The sequence below is a fragment of the Lutra lutra genome, chromosome 3 (genome assembly GCF_902655055.1).
Source record: "Lutra lutra chromosome 3, mLutLut1.2, whole genome shotgun sequence".
NCBI lineage: Eukaryota > Metazoa > Chordata > Mammalia > Carnivora > Mustelidae > Lutra > Lutra lutra.
The window spans coordinates 56,994,691-57,015,241 of NC_062280.1; the positions used below are offsets into that span (position 1 = coordinate 56,994,691).

The window sequence follows — 20,551 nt, forward strand, 5'->3', positions numbered from 1 at the left end:
TCATACGATAATTGTCTTTCTCTGATTGACTTATTTCACTTAGCATATAATACCTTCTAATTCCATCCACTTCGTTGCAAATGGCAAGATTTCGGGGGTTTTTTGTTGGTTGCATAATATTCCAGAAAATAAGTATTTTAAAATAATGCCTTTTGCTGCTCCTGTCCCCAGGGCATACTGAGTCCCTGAGGTTCTCCTTCTCCCTACCTTCCATCTTTATTTAAGCCTGCTTTCTATTAAGCAGCAGCATTTAAAATGAAACAAAACGAGAACATTCCTTTCCTCGCTTTAGCATTTCTGTGGCATTGTTTTCCACTCTGGCAGTTGACTGTGACCTGCACCTCCGTGAACTATCATGTGACTTTCGTCCCCTCTCTGGGCCTCATTCCTAGTGAAGCAATGTTGAGGCTGCAGAACCCTGTGCAAGCAGAGGATGTGGACTGTCACATGCGGAACCAGGGGTCACGGGCTTTGGTCCACAAACATGCACAGTAATTTGTTTTGTGGTCTGAGGAGGCCCATTGCTAGGGTTTAGGGAGATAACCTGAGGGATAATAATTCTTTTTGACGAATACTTACTTTGATTGGATAAACACCTTGGGAGTCTCTTTGTTCATCCTTGAAAGAGAGTGATGACCAGGAAGTAAACCCTAATCTCAAAAGCATTTTAAGGTTTTTTTTTTTTCCAGGTGCCAATTAAAAATTAGATCTGCAAATTAAGAGCTACTGATTGGCAATTGGGGATTATCATTCATCTGGTCTCTAAATACCTGTGTTTTACGTCCCATTAAAAATTCTTCCAATAAGTACACTTTTTTGTCTTTTGAATTTTACAGGAGAATATTTTGTGGCATAATGCTAGTTTTTCAAAACGTTCTTGGGCCCAAATTTTGGATTATGCATTGAAAGTGAATGGAGCCCTTAGAATGGAGGAATACTGAAAAGCAAGTAAAAAGTAGAAAGTTGTCCTTTTTTCTAACCTAACATTGATTCTGAAGGCATAGTTTCTGAGTTTGGGTGAGTGATCTCACTGCAGTTCTAAGTAACTTCTCAAACACCATTCAGAGTTCCTCTGGTCTCCTTGACCTACTTTTTCCCCCTTTCTGTAATTACTGAATATGGATGGCCCTTAAAACCCATGTAGGACCAAATACAGAATCTAAACTCTGTGATCTCATCACCACAAAAACAGGCTGTAGGGACGGTCTTTCTTCTTGCTGGAAGCCGCCTCCCCTTGAGACCTCTGTGACTCTGTAATTTATAGTGGTGCCTTTGTAGTCTGGGACTCAGAAAGGACCTTTCCCCTTGTCCTTACAGAAGTTGTGTAACAGATGGGGTTGCTCTAGGTGGAGAAGGGGCTAGAGCGAAAGTATGTGTGTGCATAACCTGTTGCAGATGTAATTTTGATGGTGCCCGCACATCGGTGGGTCCTCTGGGCAGAGGGTCTGCCTGACAGCTGGTGTATTGTGGCCTGTTGATGGGTATTCTTTGAATACTTGTGTGTAGGTGTGGCTGGGACAAATGAGAAGGCTGCTTTTTCTGCTTAAGAAATGAGGCTGGCTGAAGTGCTCGCGTCAGCTGTGAGATGGAGCCACTCCCTGGCTGCCAGAACCTTCTGTAAGGAGGCAGGTGATCCCTTTTATGAGCGAATAATAGGGCCGCCCTGGGACACCAGAGCCACGGCTTTCACCAGGTGGTGCTGTCTTTCGGTGAAGCTCCCGTATTACCCGTGAGCTTGGCGACTGGGGCCTGGAAGCCTCTGCAGCATTTGTAGGCTGTCGCTGAATGCAAGATGAGGCCATTTTTTTTTTTTTTTAAAGATCTTATTTATTTATTTGACAGAGAGAGATCACAAGTAGACGGAGAGGCAGGAAGAGAGAGAGAGGGAAGCAGGCTCCCTGCTGAGCAGAGAGCCCGATGTGGGACTCGATCCCAGGACCCTGAGATCATGACCTGAGCCGAAGGCAGCGGCTTAACCCACTGAGCCACCCAGGCGCCCCGATGAGGCCATTTTTGAGGAAATGTTTGACCCAAGGTGATCACCCGGTCCACGTCGGTTTCTCCTCCGTGTTCTGCTCCAGCAGGATTTCTGCTGTCTCTGCAGTGGGGCAGGACTTGAACCTGTCCCCGGTTTGCTCCCCGGGAAAGGCTCCTATGTTCTGTTCTCATCTTTGAAGTCCTGGTGGGGAAGGGGGGCATGTCTCCTGGAGCTTCTCATTAAGCAGACTTAAAGAGGAGAGAAGGCCTCCACCCAGCCCTTGCGTGCACGAACCTATTAGGCTCCGCTGCCCTGCCTAGGTGGTTTTGTGGGCCTAAACGTGACTATACACGATTCTGTCCTTTTTGGCAGGGAAGCCCAGCAGCAGTGCTGTGAGGGCATTGATGTGGACTGGGCCTGACGGCTGGTCTGCTTGGGCATGGGTCGCACCCTTGCAGAAGAACATTTCCCCGGGGAAGTAGGCCTAGTCAGTCATGGGAACCTACTTTTGGAGTCCTTCATTCAACAAGCATGCACTGGGCACCTGCCTCTTCATGTAACAAGGGTAGGAGGTCAGGGTAGGGGTGGCAGTTCAGACAAGCCTTAGAGAAACTGGTAGGAGGGGAGGTAGAGGCAGAAGGAAGCAGATGCTAGAGCTCGGGTCCCTGAGAAGAAGAACTGGTGTAACTCCATGGGGGATAGGGGCAGGGCATGCAGGGGGATATTGGAGCTGTGCTAGGAGGATGACTAATTTCCATAGTGGGAGAGAGGTGCTTCAGGATGAGGGAACGGGAGAGCAAAGGTGTGAAACTGGGCAGTGTGTTCAGAAAGACGGCTCTGTAGAGAGCTGGGACCTGTGAGGACTGGGGCAGGAAATGTGGGAACTTTTGTACCCTGCGTGTTTTAGGGAGGTTCTTGGCCCCTTATCTCAAACCTTTGAAACATTTCTTTGTGTCCTGGGCTGCAAACCTATTAGCATCACTTAAAGGGAAAACCTGAGATAGGAGAAGTAAACAAATACTTCAGTACCTTGCTCCTGAACGGAAGCTTTCAGTAAGTGTCTCCTGTCAGCTCAGATGGAGGGCATCAGAAGAAAGAATGAATTTTCTTTCTTTTGCCAGCCGGTCACCTTGCTTTCCCCTCTGTTAAGAGTATGTATGTGCTGACGTCTCTTTCCTTTCCATCATGGCTTTGTTGGGAGTTTCCGGGAGGTCATAGCTGCTTTTATAAACTCTCTGCTTCTTGTCTCCTAGGGGAGTGTGCTCACAGGATTTCCTTTTTCCAGTTCTCTTTCTAGCTTTCTGTGGTCAACTTGTCCAGAGGAGCTTTCTGGGTGCCCCTCCCCACCACCCCCGAGTGAGACCTCCTCTCTCTGTTGCCAGCACGTGGAGTCTGGGGTGAGGCAAGGTGAGTGCGACCCATGGAGAATCCGTCCTCTGAGAGACCCTGATTTCCAAGATGAGTTATTCTCTGAAAATTTTGTGGGCTTTGAAAGTAAATTGGGATTTTAGTCAAAGAAATTTAAGAATTAAAAAAAATTCGTGTCTTAATTACTGTGTTAAAACACTCTTATTAATAGGGGTGCTTCAATATGGTTTTCTTTCCCCTTTTCCATTTTTTTGGTGCCCGTATCAAGATTTTGGGTCTCTATATGGTTCATAGCACAGTACTGCACTGAGAGCATATAATACGTGTTGTGTGACTAGCTTAATACCTTAATATTGACAGTTTGCAAACACAGAAGTCCTATTAACTTATTCTGAGTTGTGTCTTTTCCCTTCCCTTCAGAAACTTTAGGAAACCTGTTAAACTCCTGTACTATGGTTTTCCTGTGCTGCAGTTTTATATGTGAATTTTCAAACAAAAACCCCTACTTCAGGGGTTTGGGTAAGCCTGGAGGCTCCTGATGGGTAAAACTTTTGTTCTGTTCACATTGTTGGTTGCATTCCCTATCTCTAATGTGTGGCAGTTAGCAGGACTCAAATATTCCCTCTTTCCTTTGAGAAGAGAGTTCGCTGATAACTTGGTCTTCAATTCCATCTTAAGTGAGCACAGCTTGGAGGACTGTTTGTTATTTATGTTCAGCTGCTCACAGTTGAGGCCACAGAGCAGGCATCCCCAGGAGGTCCAGGATAGACTGGTTGACCGAGGGCTCTGAAAACTGCCCTATATTCCTTCTCTGTGGGTGTTGGAAGAGGTCCCCTTAGGAGATGGGAGTCAAGGTTAAAGCTGCTTCCGAACCACTGTGAATTCTTGAAACGTGCATGTAACCTGCAAGTGAACTCTGCCATATGTCCTGTGTGGCTTGCTGGCAGGACTTCACGTTCTGCCCTTACCCTCCTGCCCTGTGTTGCTTGTCATAAAGAACACAATGGTCACATTGCCCCTAAAACTTCAGGGGATCCTGCCGAACGGTAAAGCTTCTCAGCAGGAGCGTGGCTGGGGAGTACACAGCAGAATCCAAGGTGAAGCTTTAAAAATTAGAATACTGGGACTCCCCCCATCCCCCACCCCAGGTGTGCTGAACTAGAACTTCGGGTTGGGGAGGGGAGTCCCTGCTATGTTTTCTTTCTTTTTTTTCTTTTTCTTTTTTTTTTTTAAATTTCATTTTATTTTATTTATTTTTACTTTCAGCATAACAGTATTCCTTGTTTTTGCACCACACCCAGTGCTCCATGCAATCCGTGCCCTCTCTAATACCCACCACCTGGTTCTGCTATGTTTTCTTAAAACTCCTCAAATGGAGATAGTGTATAACTTCTTGAAAAATATTTGTATGTGGACTGGACTTAAAAACAAACTCGTAGCCTGAGCAGATGTCTGGGGGAATTATTTTTGAGCTCTTCTAACTAGTTTAACCAGTTCATACAGCCAAGCCAAACATTCCCTTATTGTGCCATAATTTGCATGGTAGAACCATTTTATAACTTCAAGTTAGAATTGCCCGGGACAACACTTTTTATCGTTGTAAGTATACAATAAAATAGAAAAATGACACTGCTGAACAGTTTTCTAAATTTAATAATAGTTAAGGCTTATTTAGGAATCCAGGTGGGAATCTCCTTAAATAGAATTTCACCCAAAGTATGCAGAGATTTGCATATTGAAACCAAAGCTTTTTGACCTATGGTAACACATTTTTCAAAGTGGTATTGAAATAGCAATTTAAATGTATTGCCCCCAGAGATTTATTAGGCAGGAAATTTATTTAGTAAGGGATAGATTTTTTTTCCCTATTCCAGGAGGTTTTTGGGTGGTAGAGAATTAGCTAATTTTTCTTTATTCCTTCCCTGGGACCAACATCAGGAAGTCGATAGGAGCTTTAATAGCAAAGATCATGTTAAATGTTTAACTGTCTCTTTTGCAAATTCCCTTTCTCTGAAGGAAAATCTTGCAACTTGTTATTTGAGGTTTTAATACTTTAAGGTTTGATGGAGAATGAGTTTATGTTTTGAGATCAAAGAATCTTACTGTTGAGGCGGGACCTGACAGATGACCTGTTACCTGCTTTTCATTGCCTCAGTTTCATGGAAACCGCTCTTAAGGTTACCCATGGCCTCTGATAGAACTCTCTGGCATGACTTTTTTTCTCAGAGATTTTATTTATTTATTTGACACAGAGATCACAAGTAGGCAGAGCAGCAGGCAGAGAGAGGGAAGCAGGCTCCCTGCCCAGCAGAGAGCCCGATGCGGGGCTCGATCCCAGGACCCTGAGATCATGACCTGAGCCGAAGGTAGAGGCTTTAACCCGCTGAGCCACCCAGGTGCCCTTGGCATGAATTTTCTGTAGCACTTGATAGTACTGCCCAGTCCTCATTTGAAACTTCCTTCTTGGGTTTCTTTGCATCATTTCTGACTACATTTCTTCTTTTTTTAATTTCTTCCTAGGTCGTATTGTATTTGCCCTTAAATGTTCATGTTCCCTGAGTTTTGATCCTTGGTGGTTTTTCTTTCAGTCCGCTGAGCCTCCTTGGGGGACCTCAGTGCCTCTGTGGTTTCAGCACCACCCACATGTTAATGACCCCTAAGTCTTTCTGTGAGTTCATTCTCTTGTCTCAATCTCTTGGATGGTTCTACTTGGATGACTCCTATTTACTTCTAAGTAGGAATCTCCAAACTAAACTCCTTTCCCTCCCAGTGCTTGCCTGCTTAATGTGTCCCTGCTCCCCGCCACCCCACTCACACAAGTCTCCTTCTGTCTGTCTCCCTGCTTCCTTCTCCCCACCCCCCCGACTCCCACGAGTCTCCTCATCCCCAGACTCCTGCCTGCTTTTCCCACTTTGGTCACTGGCATTATTCAAGCCAGAAAATGTGTGACTCATCCTTCATCCTCCCTCAGTCAGTCCCATATCTTCATTTGCAATTAAATTCTATCATTTTAATAACCTAAATAAGGAAAAGGCCATTCCACTGACATTTAAATATGGGCATTAAAGTTGTAGTTGGGCTTATATAAGCAGACCCAATAACCCGAGACAATTATGACCATTTATATAATATACATTTTGTACTCCGCATAATCCTAGATACTTGTCATATGTTATTTCTAATTTTCACAACTATTCTGTGGCATATTTGTTATATTTGAGGATTTTTTTTTTTTTTTTAAAGATTTGTTTTAGAGCTAGAATGTGTGGGGAGGAGGGGCAGAAGGAGAGACTTAAGCAGACTCCACACTGAGCTCGGAACCCAGCAGGGTGGGTGGGGGGGGTGGTACTGTTTCTCAGTCCTGAGATCATGGCCTGAGCTGAAGCCAAGGGTCAGATGCTTAACTAACTGAGGTATCCAGGTGCCCCATAAGTGTGGAATCTTAAGTTTCAGAGAGTTTAAGTTGCTGGCTTAAGATCACAGGGCAAGTAAAGCATGGTGGGGTTGGGACTGCGGGATATTAAGCCTGTGGGTTGGTCTGCCTGACTCCAAAACCTTTGACACCATGTCACTCTGTCTTGCTGTGTCCCCATGGTACTGCCATGCGGTTTTGGACTTCTGGTTGGTGGGTTGGTTTTGTTGAGGGCAGGAACTTGGTGTTACTCGAAGTTCTATGTCTTCTATATTTTTTCTGCATAGTAGGTGCTAAAGACAAGATTTTTTTTAAAGATAGTATTTATTTAGAGAGTGAGCGTGCGTGTAATTGTGGAATTGGTGGGGAGGAGCAGAGGAAGAGGGACAAGCAGACTCCATGCTGAGCACAGCGCTGGACATGGGGCTTGATCCCACAACCCTGAGATCATGACCTGAGCCGAAGTCCAATGCCAAACCAACTGAGCCACCCAGGCATCCCCAGCCTCTCTTGTCTTTTAAAGTTTTTATTTTAATTCCGTTTCATTAACATACAGTATTGTATTAGTTTCAGGTGTACAATATAGTGATTCAGTACTTCCCTTCCATATAATACCCGGTGCTCATTGTGACCATTGCACTCCTTAATCCCCATCACCTATGTCACTCATTACCCCCAACCTGCCTCCCCTCTGGCAACCCTCAGTGTCTTTTTTAAGAGTGTTTCTTGATTTGTCTCTTTTTTTCCCTTTGCTTGTTTTGTTAAATTCCACATATGAGTGAAACCATATAGCATTTGTCTTTCTCTGACTGATTTCGCTTAGCATTTTACTGTCTGGCTCTATGCATGTTGTTGCAAATGGCAAGATTTCATTCCTTTTTATGGTTGAGTAATATTCCATTATATATAGTCCATGTGTGTGTGTGTGTGTGTGAATGTATATGCCTCATCTGCTTTATCCATTCGTCAGTCAAGTGACACGTGGGCTTCTTCCATAATTTGGCTATTGTAAGTAATGCTGCTGTAAACATAGGGGTGCATGTTTCCCTTCAAATTAGTATTTTTGTATTCTTTGGGTAAATATCCAGTAGTGTGACTGCTGGATTATAAGATTGTTCTATTTTTCACTTTTTAAGGAACCTGTGATTGCTGGATCATAACGTTGTTCTATTTTTCACTTTTTAAGGAACCGTCATACTGTTTTCTACAGTGTCTGCACCAATGTGCCATCCCACCAGTAGTGCAAGAGGGTTCCTTTACCTCTACATCCTTGTTAATACCTATCATTTCTTGTGTTGTTTTTATTTATTCTGACAGGTGTGAGGATGATATGATAACTCATTGTAGTTTTGATTTGCATTTCCCTGATGATGAATGATGAGCATTCTTTCACGTGGCTGTTGGCCATCTGGATGTCTTTGGAGAAATGTCTGTTCATGTCTTCTGCCCATTTTTAAATTGTATTATTTGCCTTTTGGGTGCTGAGTTATATCAGTTCTTTATATATTTTGGATACTAACCCTTTATCAAATACGTCATTTACCAATATCCTCTTCGATTCTGTAGGCTTCCTTTTTGTTTTGCTTCCTTCATTGTGCAGAAGCCTTTTATTTTGATGTAGTCCCAATAGTTTATTTTTGCTTTTGTTTCCCTTGCCTCAGGAGACCTATCTAGAAAGAAGTCGCTACCGCCAATGTCAAAGAGGTTACTGCCTGTGTTTTCTTCTAGGTTTCAGGTCTCACATTTAGATCTGTAATCCATTTTGAATTTTCATGTATGGTGTGAGAAAGTGGTCCAGTTTCATTCTTTTGCATGTTGTTATGCAGTTTTCCAATACCATTTGTTGAAGAGACTTTATCCCGATGAATGTTTTTTCCTGCTTTGTCAAAGATTGAGCATATAATGGTGGGTTTATTTCAGGATTTTCTATTCTGTTTTATTGATCTTTGTGTCTACTTTTGTGCCAGTACCATACTGTTTTGATTACTACAGCTTCGGGTTTTTAGTTTGTTTGTTTTTAGGACTTAATCTCTACACCCATTGTGGGGCTCGAACTTATAACCCCACAATCAAAAGTCATGTCCTTTACCCACTGAGCCAGCTGGGTGTTGCAGTTACTACAGCTTTGTAATGTACTTGACTTTTGGAATTGTGATGTCTTCTGCTTTGCTTTTCTTTCAAGATTGCTTTGGCTAGTTGAGGTCTTTGTGTTTCCATACAGATTTTAGGATTGTTTGTTCTAGTTGGGTGAAAAATGCTATTGGTATTTGATAGGGATTCCATTAAATGGGTAGATTGCTTTGGGTAGTAGAGACATTTTAACAATATTTGTTCTTCCAGTCCTTAAGCATGAAATGTCTTTCCATTTCTTTGTCATCTTCAGTTTTTTTCATCAGTGTTTTATAGTTTTCAGGGTACTGGTCTTTCACCTCTTGTGGTTAGGTTTATTCCTAGGTATCTTATTCTTTTTGGTGCAGTTTTAAGTGGGATTGATTCCTTAGTTTATTTTCTGCTGCTTCATTATTAGTGTATAGAAATGCAACAGATTTCTGTACATTGATTTTTGTATCCTGAGCTTTCACTGAATTTATCAGTTCTAGCAGTTTTTTTAGTGGAGTCTTTGGGTTTTCTGTATGGAGTATCGTATCATCCGTAAATAGTTAAAGTTCTGTTTCTTACCTACTGATTTGGATTCTTTTATTTTTCTTGTTTGACTGCTATGACTAGCACTTCCATTACTATGTTGAATAAAAGTGGTGAGAGTGGACATCCCTATCTTATTTCTGACTTTAGGAGAAAAGGTCTCCGTTTTCCCCCACTAAGGATGATGTTAGCTGTGGGTTTTTCATATATGGCCTTTATTATGTTGAGATATTTTCCCTCTAAAACCTACTTGGTTGAGAATTTTTATCATTAATACTATTGTATCTTTTTTTTTTTTTTAAAGATTTATTTATTTGACAGAGAGAGATCATAAGTAGATGGAGAGGCAGGCAGAGAGAGAGAGGGAAGCAGAGAGCCCAATGGAGGACTCGATCCCAGGACCCTGAGATCATGACCTGAGCCGAAGGCAGTGGCTTAACCCACTGAGCCACCCAGGTGCCCCAATACTATTGTATCTTGTTAGATGCTTTTTCTGCATCTCTGGTGTATCACATTGATTTCGAGAATATTGAACCACCTTTGCAACCCAGGAATAAATCGCATTTGATGATGGTGAATGATTTTCTTTAAATGTACTGTTGAATTTGGTTTGTTAGTATTTTGTTTGGAATTTTTGCATATATGTTCAGCAGGGATATTGCTTGTAGTTCCCTTTTTTAGTAGTCTTTTTTTTTTTTGATAGAGTATGCACTTGCATGTGTGGTATGGGGGGTGCAAAGGGAGAGGGGGAGAGAGAATCTTTTTTTGGGGGGGGGGGTGTAGAGCTTATTTTATTTAAAAAAAAAGAAAAAAAAAGGTTTCGCCAATACAGGTGGCCAAGCTGTAAGGCAGAGCAGATCAGGAGGCACATAAAAACATGACAAAAAGATTTTGGGGAGAGAGAATCTTAAGCAGGCTCCACACCAGCAGGGCTTAATCTCACAACCCTGATATCATGACCCAAGCTGAAATCAAGAGTTGGACGCTTAACTGACTGAACCACGTAGGTGCCCCTTTAAGTGGCATCTTTATCTGGTTTTGGTATCAAAGTAATGCTGTCCTCATAGAATGAATTTGGAAGTTTTCTATCTTGGAATAGTTTGAGAAGAACAGGTATTAATGCTTCTTTAAATATTTGATAGAATTTGCCTGTAAAGCTGTCTGGGTGTTTTTTGATTACCGATTCAGTTTCTTTTCTGGTTATCTGTCCAAGTTTTCTGTTTCTTCCTTTTTCAGCTTTGGAGGCTTATGTTTTTTTTTTGTTGTTTTTTTTTTGTTGTTGTTTTTTTTTAAAGATTTTATTTATTTATTTGACAGACAGAGATCACAAGTAGGCAAAGAGGCAGGCAGAGAGAGAGAGAGAGAGAGAAGATGAAGCAGGCTCCCTGCGGAGCAGACGGCCCGATGTGGGGCTCGATCCCAGGACCCTGGGATCATGACCTGGGCCGAAGGCAGAGGCTTTAACCCACTGAGCCACCGAGGCGCCCCTGGAGGCTTATGTTTTTAGGAATTTATCCATTTATTCTAGGTTGTCCAATCAGTTGGCCTGTAGTTTTTCATAATATTCTCATGATTATTTGCATTTCTGTGGTGTTGACTCTTTCTCCTCATTTGTGATGTTGAGTAATTTCTTGGCTAAGTCTTCTAGATGTTTATCAGTTTTATTGATCCCCCGCCCCTTTCAAAGAACCAGCTCCTGGTTTTATTGGTCTGTGCTGTTTTTTGTTTTTTAGTTTCTGTGTCATTTATTTCTGCTCTAATATTTATTATTTCCTTCTTTCTACTGGCTTTAGTTTTTGTTCTTTTTAGCTCCTTTGTGTGTCAGGTAAGGTTAATTGAGATTTTTTTCTTACTTCTTGAGATAGGCCTGTAGTTGCTATAAATGTCCATCTTAGAACTGCTTTTGCTGCATCCCAGAGATTTTAGGCCATTGTTTTCATTTTCATTTGTTTCCATGTACTTTTTAAATTATTTCCTGGTTGATCCATTCATTCTTCAGTAGGATGTCATTTAATCTCCATGTATTTGTGTTCTTTACAGATTTTTTTTTCTTGTGATTGACCTGTTCTCATAATGTTGTGGCCAGAAGTTATGCATGGTATGATTTTGATCTTCTCGAATTTGTTGAGGTTTGTTATGTGATCTATTCTGGAGACTGTTCCGTGTATACTTGAAAATGTGTCTGTTAAGTCCATCTGGTCTAGTGTGTCATTCAAAGCCATTGTTTCCTCATTGATTTTCTGTTTAGATGATCTGTCCATTGCTGTGAGTGAGGTCTTATAGTCCCCCTACTACTATAATGTTATCCATTAGTTTATGTTTGTTATTAACAGTTTTATGTATTTGGGTGCTCCTGTGTTGGGTAAATATATATTTATAATTGTTACATCTTCTTGTTGGATTGTCCCCTTTATTATTATATAGTGTTCTCTGTTGTTACAGTCTTTGTTTTAAAGTCTGTTCTGTCCAATATAAGTATTGCCACTCTGGCTTTCTTTTGATGTCCATTTGTGAGAAAAATGGTTCTCCATCTCTTGCTTTCAATCTGCAGGTGTCTTTAGGTCTGAAATGAGTCTATTGTAGAGCCTTTCCTTTTTGTTTTTAAATGACAGCATGTGAAAATGTAGAATCCTCTGACTCTCTGGTCATGCTGTTTGAATCATTCATGTGCTGGTCATAACGAAGGCAGAAAAGGCCCTTTCAAGTAAAGAGCTTGTTAATGAGAATAGCATAGATCGACCTAGTTGTTAGCTTGAGGTTAAATGTGCTAGAATAGATGAGGGTATGACCTACAAAAAGCAGACAGTACATATGTAGGTAGAGGCAGGTAAATAAAAGCAGACTCTACTGACTTTTTTTTATTTGGTTAAATTGCTCTTGGGAGGGTGGATTTGAACATGAGTTGTGCTATACCAGAAAAACTAAATCACGGATGGGTGATTCTACACTTTGTATCCTTATAGGTCTCACCTTTTACCCTGTCCTGAGAAGGAAATATTCTTTGTTTTCCATCACTATTCTCCCTTCTGCATCAGATTTTGGTAACAAAAGTTTGTCTAAGGAGAGGGTCCCCTTTAAGGAATACATAAAACCAATTTGTCACTGTGGAATTTAGAAACTGTAACCTTTCAAAGTCTCAGGTTTGGTTTTTTTTTTTTTTTTTTTTACAAAGTTGTTTTATAAACTTGGAGGCAATGCTGTATTTTGCAGGGTTGTTTTAACTGTAACGTGACAGAGATAATCTCTGTCCATAATTAAGAGTTAGGTCCACAATGAAGAGTAGGTCTTATTGTCCCCATTTAGTTATCAAAAGCCTTTATTTCCTTTTTAAAAAAAAAAGATTAATTCATTTTAGAAAGCACGTGTGTGCAAGTGGGGGAAGGGGCAGAGGAAGAAAATCTCAAGTGGACTCTCTGCTGAGCGTTTGCAGGGCTTAATTCCATGACCCTGAGATCATGACCTGAGCCAAAATCAAGAGTCAGACACTCAATGGACTGAGCCACCCAGGCACCCCAGAGACCTACATTTTTCAGGTTTAAAAAGGCTTTTGCTGGTCCATCAAGAAAAAATTCTGGAAGAATTGATGTGAGATGGAAAGGGAGGAGGAGAGTCACAAGCAGTCGTTCTTTGGTATTGGACCCTGAAGAGTGTGTCATCATCAGCTGGGACTTATTAGAAATAAAGTCTCAGCTTCAAACCAGACCTAAAAGTCAGACTGGGTGTGGGGCTCAGCAGTCTGGCTTAACAAGCCCTAGGGGTGATTTTGATGTACTTCAACTGGTGGAAAGTAAGAGAAATCAGGCCGCAGGCCCTTCAGGTGGTCCAGCTGGGGAATGAGGATTATCTCCCCAGAGTGGTGGGAGGGAGTAGAGAGAGCTGGAACTGGTGAGACTTGGTCATTCGGTTGGCTACTTATTAGACCAGGAAGAAGGCCATGAGGAGGTAGAGGCCTGGAGTCTGTGGACTAAACGGGGAGGTGGGGGTGCTGTCAATGGGAACCCAGAACCCACGCTGGTAGGGGATGGCGGTGGGGTGTGGGTATTGGAGTTCCAGGGAAGAGGAAGATGAGTTTAGTTTTGGACATGTAGAGTTTGTGTTGCTAGAGTTGATGTCAGCAAGCTGGAAATAAAGTATGAAAACTACAGCCCAGGTGAAACAACGGAGAAACCTGTTTGTGAGTTGCCCACGTGGAGGTGGCCGTTGAAGTGGGAATTCACATCATTTTTCCAAGGAAGATGGTGCAGAGAAAAGAGCTGAGGTTGACTGGTTTGGAATTGGATGTTTGCGATGTTCGCATTCAGCTTCTGTGAGAAGCGTAAGTATAAAGTTTAAGTATAAAGTTTAGGAATATGCGGTGATAATAGTTTTAAATAAAACCAGATTATCCCAGTCCCTTTGGAGTTTTGTCCTCATGCTATCTTTCGAGCCCCCCTGCTGTGTGATAGAGGCTGGTCTTATACATCATCCAAGTTTGGGATCCAAGGCTTAGGGTTCCAGAGACAAGGTTCCTAGTGTTCTTTCCTCCAGAGAGAAGTGGAGTTAGTGTTCAGAGTGAAGGTGGCCTGGGGCAGGCTTCTGTGTTTCTCTGTCCAAGGGGACAATTAGAGTTCTGCCTCCTCCTTGTGACGACTGGCCAGGACCCCTCACCGTGGAAAAACCCCACAGTGCCAGCCAGAGTTTGCTTCTGTGTCCACCTGTGCTGTGGTTTTCATGGTGTCTTGTTGAATTTGTGGAGTAAAAGTCTCGTATTTGTAGCAGGTTTACAGTATTGATAAGAGGTAATGATAAGAAGTCCTGAGTCTCAGTTGGAGATGGATGGCTTCGTACTTTTCAATGAATTATCCGTACACGGAAATATGCATTTTATTAGGTTTATGAGAAGGCAGAGGGAGTTGGCTGGGGAAGTTTGCCTAAAAACGAGGACCAGGCATTTAAAAAGCTTATTTTATATCCTGCTCTGTTGTAGACCCACATATTTTGCTGTAGCTGAAAGATGTTTCACTGAGATCATGAAAACTTAGTACATCTGTGCAGCATCTTCATTATATCGAGAACAATTGCACTGCCAGGGTTTCTAATGTTCAAGGAACATGTGTTCCTGTTTTTCAGTAGGTTCCAAACGGGATGTTTTTCCTTAAAGGGACCACACACTTGTATTTAGAAAATAACTTTGTAACTGTGCTACAAGTACAAGGGACCTTGTAGGTGTGGAGACTGTAGCATCTGAAACTCACCCTTCCACACTGGCTCCCCCAACTGGAAAGGAGCGTGATCTAGGTGTATTTGGAGGGATATGTGGGTGTGGTTTCCACGCCACTTCCCAGTTCCAGTTTTGGTCCTTAGGTCTGAGATACGTTTCATACTGTTTGTATGTGTTATGAGACGGAGAGACAGAATCCATGATCAAAGGTTTCCCTGCAGAGTTGCGAAGGGCTTTAATTGAACCTTTCCCTGGGTTTTTAAGAAGAGAAGTCTGATGTTTGTCTGCGGCATGTGCCCTCACTTCCCGTGCAAAGCTTGAACTTCCTAGGTTTGATGGAACGTTTACGGGACTCCCAAAAAGAACACGTGTAATCTCCATGCATAGGAATTATTCTGTAATTCACAGTTTACCACAGTGCTGTTTGCAGTTGGGTTGGGTGTGAAAACCACTGGTTTAGCGCGGCACTGCTCTCCCAGCCCTTCTACGACTATGCAAGGCTTGCATCCTTCTGGGAAGTTGAGCGGCTGCCATGGCTGAAACTCTGAGCCAGACTTAGGTAATTTTATTAGTCTAGAAAAAGTATTACGCTCCTGCAGCTGTTGTTGTAGGTCCCGACCGTGAAAACAAAAACCGTCTCAGTTACCCAGGATCCATGAGAACTTGGCAGTGGCCCAGTGGAAGTCCATGTATTTTGGACTCTAAATTATATTTGTCTTACTATGGGCATCCCCTGGTTTAGGGTACGCAGCTGGGGAATGGCCTGACTGTATGAGGCGGTGCGGGTGGGAGAGCCTCGAAGACACCCCTGAGCTAGGAAGCCTGACCCAGTTAATTGGAGGCTACATCTTCTGGACCTTAAACACTTTTAGAAAGGATAAGGAGAGCATCCAAGAAAACAACAGAGCCATAATAAAATACGCTTGTCCCATATACTCAACCTGGCTTTCCTGTTTGTGTCTGTTGTCTCACAGTGTAAATTCCCACAGGTCTTTCTCTTGCAGCGCCAGGCTGGTTATTGTGGGTGGGTTGGTCAGTAATTTGGTGGTGATGGACCTTCTTGTTAAATAGAACTTTTATAGATCACTATGGAAAACTAATCATGGGACTTGGCATTTAATTGCTAGGAGTGGTGCCTATGTGGAATTGCCCATCTTGCTTAATGTGTGCCAGTCAATAAACGACTGTCTAATTTTCTGAATTTCAGTGGTTTTGTGAGTAGGAGAAAACTGCAGTACTGTGTTTCTAGAAGCTCCTGGGCTATTAGCAGAGCCCTTAGCATGTCTGAGTAATTGTCCCATTGAGTCTGACAAATTCTTTGGGTCAGAGTCTCTAATCCTTGGGGTCCTTGGATGCACTTCAGGGGATCTGTAAATGTGGGTGAGTGGGGGAAAAAATGACTTCTTTGTGTTCAAGATCTTTAACCAGAATGTCGCTTTTTCTCCGTCATGAAAGCGGGCAGCCTCACATATGGTCAGTAGCACCTGTGGCTTTGGCAAGTAGAAATTAGATTCTTGTATCATGTTGTGGGAGATAGTTGAAACTATTGCTTATGCTCATCTTTGCTTAGAAAATGGCAGTAACTTTTAGACCTGCTGCTGTGTCTTGTTGTGTGCGTTAAGCACACATCGACTCTTCTCACCCTTTTGCTGTTTAAATATTTTTATATCTGTATTTCAGTATAATTGATGTTCTTTGTAAGGGTATATTCTTTGTCAGAATCATTCAAAAACAATCTGAGAGGATCTGGATTATTGAAGCAATCCATGACACTTAAAAGGTCACAGACTCCTGCCTCAGATGGCACCCTTGTAGCTCTCTCATACTCTGAGACCAGATTAGTTAGCGTGGGGGAAAAAAAAAAAAAGTCAACCCATTTGGCTTTTTGCTTCCTAGCATGAATTGTCTTTGATTTTTGGGACTCTGACCTTCCCGCATTTGGGGGCTGTTGTAGTGAATTAAAAAAAAAAAGAAAAAATGACCCTCTGCCATTTCTGGGTAACCTTTCTTAATGGGCCCCTGTAAGCAGTCCCCTTTAAGATTGCTTACTGCAACCAAGTGTTTATAGCCAAAATGGTTTCCCTTACAAATTTCAGGTTTAAGACTATACAGTGCTCTCTGTGTTGATATTATTTGCTTTAACTATGGAGGAGAGGATGCCGTGTGACTTGTATGAATTTCCTTTAGCTCTTCATTGTGTTACCATGGCAGGCATACCCTAGTTTTATTTTAGAACTTGATAACCAAGATTAAAACCTTATTATATCTATTGGACTGGGTAAAACTGCCCAGAGAAAGAAAGCCTGGACACCAGGACACCTTTGCCCCCTTTCATCACCTTTCAACAGGCTTTATGCAGTTCATTCAGTGAGATGGGGGGTGGGGTTTTTGAGCTTCTCTTGAATCACACTGTTCCTAACTTCAGGGTGTTAAGAATAGGGGAAGCATTGCCCATGTGACACTGTGGTCTCTGTCCCACATACTCTTCCCAACTGGTGATATGGCCCAACTTCCAGTGTTGTTCTTCCGTAGGCTCACAAATTCAAGTGCTTGCTTGCATTTTGGTGTACGATGCCTCCAGGTCACCAATATTGACAACATTGGTGTTTGAAGTAACTCCCAGGTGCCTGAGCGAGTACGCAGTAGGATTCTCTCCGGAGAGGCAGTTTTTCTTTTTTCAGGATAGTTTTGAGACATGGGATGCTGCTGTGGGTGGAGGGGTGTGTGTGTGTGTGTGTGTGTGGCCAAAGATGATTTTTTTTTTCCTCTGTCCTATTAGGGAGTTTTGTCTCTTTGACCACCTCACCAGGCCCCTGAGAGCTAGTCTGTCTCATTTTTAGCCAAAAAAAAAAAAAAAAAAAAAAAAGGGCATAAGATAGGGACTGTGTTGTTAGGCTCTGGAGCACAACTACTGGGATGGGGAACCTGGCTGTGCTCCTATGAGCTATGTGACCCTAGCAGATCACTAGCCTCTCTGTGTCTTTGTAGAATGGAGATATTTATAGAACCTTCTGCAGAGGGTGGTTGTGAGGAGTAATTCTCTGTGGTCTACGTGCTTCGAGCAGGACCTGGTACAGAGTTCGTGTCAAATAGATGTTACGGGCTGCACAGTTCAGTCACCTGGGGGAGTTTTGAAAAACTACACTGGGTATTGGGAACTCCGATCCTAATGAAATCAAGGGCTTGGGGGCAGGTTATAACCTTGTTCGGAGCATCCTCGAGAGTCATTGACAGAAGTGGAGGAGGGATTTTGATGTCTTCTGTTCCAGGGCTTTAAGTGAATGATCCATCTGTCAGCTACATAAGCAAGAGATTTTTGTGTAATGAATAGCTGCCTTTCACGGGGCATCTTTGAAGTTGTTTGACCTTTTTCACTTTGAGGCCAGATGCCGTGCAATTTAAAAAATTTAATTTCTTTAGATTTATAATACCAGACTTCATTCTGCTGGCATTGATTGATTGAGTGCCTTTTAACAGTTTCTGAAAAATGGACTTTCTGACGTGTCTTCAAGGTCTCTTCTCCTTTTCCTGTAAAGGCTTATCACCCTGCCCAAGACTCCAGCCAGGAGCTCTTTTGTCTTCTGTGGTGATGTTTTTTCAGCTACTGTGATGACAGCGGTCTTATGAACCAGAAATAAAGTTTTCCCCGTAAAATCATAGTACCTGCAGGTGGAAGAGGCCTGATTGTCCAGTCAAGCAGGAAAGGGAGCAGAATCCCTGTCAGACAGATGAGTCAGTGAAGGGGCAACTGACTTGCCCAAAGTCATCTTGCTTATGGAATGCCTTCTGTCTTTATTCAGGGAGTTGTAATTGCCAGACATCAAGAAGTTGGTCCGTGTAATTGTACGGACCAACTGGGAGTTGATAGCTCAGTTGTACGATACAAATGGAAAACTTCACAGAAAGGAAGAAGGGGAAAGGGACAAAAATAGGTTCCGTGAGGCTGTCTGTGGAGCTAACTGCCATGGTGAGGATCGGGGCTTGGGTCTCCAGCTGCTGCAGACCTTGCGGGGCAACGTCCTGTGACCCTAGTCATGTCCTCTACAGGGCTGTGTGAGAGAATGGGAGCACGTTCAAAGACTCTGCTCCGTATTCAAACTCTAGGTGGTCCTCTGTGGGCTTCTGACCTCGTGGCCGCTGGGGCTCAGAGTTGATGTTGGCTTTCTCCCAGCGCACCATGGCTGAATCCAAAACAGCTACACTTTCACCTTTCAGCAAAAGCCGCCTTGTCTTTGAGGCATGTGTTATGTGCTCTCCTGGTCACTTCCCTACCCTGGCCCTCAGGTTCATTGAAGGCTTTGGAAGCAGCCACTTGGTGCCTGAGGTTTCAAGTCCCAGGACCGCCTTTACCTTTACACAAAGTTGTGAATCTAAGCTTCTCAGCTTCCTTGGTTATAAAAAAAAGAATCCATAAACTGTCTCATAGGGTTTTTTGGGGTCCTTTTTTTTTTTTAAAGGATTAAAAGAGATTACATATGTATGTAAAACTCCTTACCTGACATATAGTAAATGCTTATTAAATACTAGCTATTTGGATGACAGTTGATAGCCCAGATGCTGCCTCCATTACTGTAGTAAGCATCTGAATGGCCCGTTCCCACACTAAGAATCAAGTTGTTTCCGGCAACCCTCGTTGGAAGGCTGACCACTTGACTAAACCGTGCTTTTGGCCATCATGTGGTCTTCGTCATTGTCTGGTGTTATTCCATATCCAAAATTTAAAAATTCATTTAAAGGACTGGACTCTTTTTCAACTCCCTCATTCACTTCATCTGGCTGTGTTTGTTCCTTGATGTCCTTGAGACCCCATCCCTGTCTTCGCGGGCCATCAGATCTCTGAGGGCCTCACTGCCTTCCTGGCCAGTCCTGACTCTGCGGCGCACGGCTCTAAGAATGTCACGTGGGCACCCTTCTCAGTCCTGCTGGACTTGTGCTGCAGACACCCAGTCACTGATCAGCCCTCTTGTCCTCTGGGGGGCTCCCGGGGCTGAACATCAGAGGACACAGATGCATTGATTCCTTATTTGTTGCCAAGGCTTGGTCTGCAACCCGGACTGGGCAGTCAGAGCTGTTCAGCTGTCCTTGTAATCTTGCGCTTGCCTTCCTCTCTTCTGCAAAGGCTGTTCTCAACTTTTACTGCTCCTCTCATACCTTATTTTTACTTTAAAGGTTTTTTTTTTTTTTTTTTTTTAATTTGAGAGAGCGCAAGCACGAGTGAAGGGAGGGAGAAGCAGACTCTGCTGAGCAGGGACCCCGGGACCATGACCTGAGCCAAGGCAGACACTTAACTGAGCCACCCAAGCACCCCATCTTATTTTTACTTCATAGAGAAAATGGAGGCATGAACTCCTAGCTTCCTGCCTATGTTTGTTGACTTTCTTTTCTTCCCTTTCTATCCTATTATGCTTGACTTTGTGTCTCTCTTTGCTTTTGGTACGGATACTTAGGAATTTGTATAGAATGAAAAACTGCAATCTCTAGCCCAGTGCTGCTTCCTTAATTGGACAATCAGGTTGTCACCCCAGCTCTGTCTGCCGCTTGCTGACCCGGGAGAGTCAGGGTAAGTTCCTCTGATGCTCAAGGCCTTGCATTTTAGATGAGGCTGTTACATTTGTTTAAATTTATTAAAGGATGGTAGACTATTTTGAGATACAGCCATTCCCTTTGAGAATTACAGATGGATTATAATTATATAATTATGTTCCTCCCCAACGTGTCTCCTCGTATTGAAGCAACAAAACAAATACTGTGCCAGGGTGGGGAGTGGGGCAAGGTCTGACCATCCTGGCTCATAGCCTACTGGAGGAAGGCCTTGAGCAGTTTCGAGGTGGCTTTTTTTTTTTTTTTTTTTTTAAAACCTTTATTTACTAGAGAGAGCTTGCATGAGTGGGGATAGGGGCAGAGAGAGACTCTTTCAAGCCAATTCCCCCCTGAGTGTGGAGCCCGACAA

At 42.9% G+C, this 20,551-nt stretch overlaps 1 protein-coding gene across 9 annotated transcripts in view; it reads left to right on the plus strand.

The window, feature by feature from the left end:
* The window catches only part of TANC1 (tetratricopeptide repeat, ankyrin repeat and coiled-coil containing 1), a 238,633-nt gene that overhangs the window by 51,995 nt on the left and 166,087 nt on the right, over nucleotides 1-20,551 (plus strand). Inside the window, exon 2 of one of the 9 annotated variants that reach the window (XM_047721853.1) lies at nucleotides 3,264-3,385. The exons of the other annotated variants lie outside the window; for them this stretch is intronic. The gene's annotated coding sequence lies outside the window, so the exon portion shown is untranslated. The remainder of the gene's footprint in view (nucleotides 1-3,263; nucleotides 3,386-20,551) is intronic. 9 annotated transcript variants of the gene reach the window in all.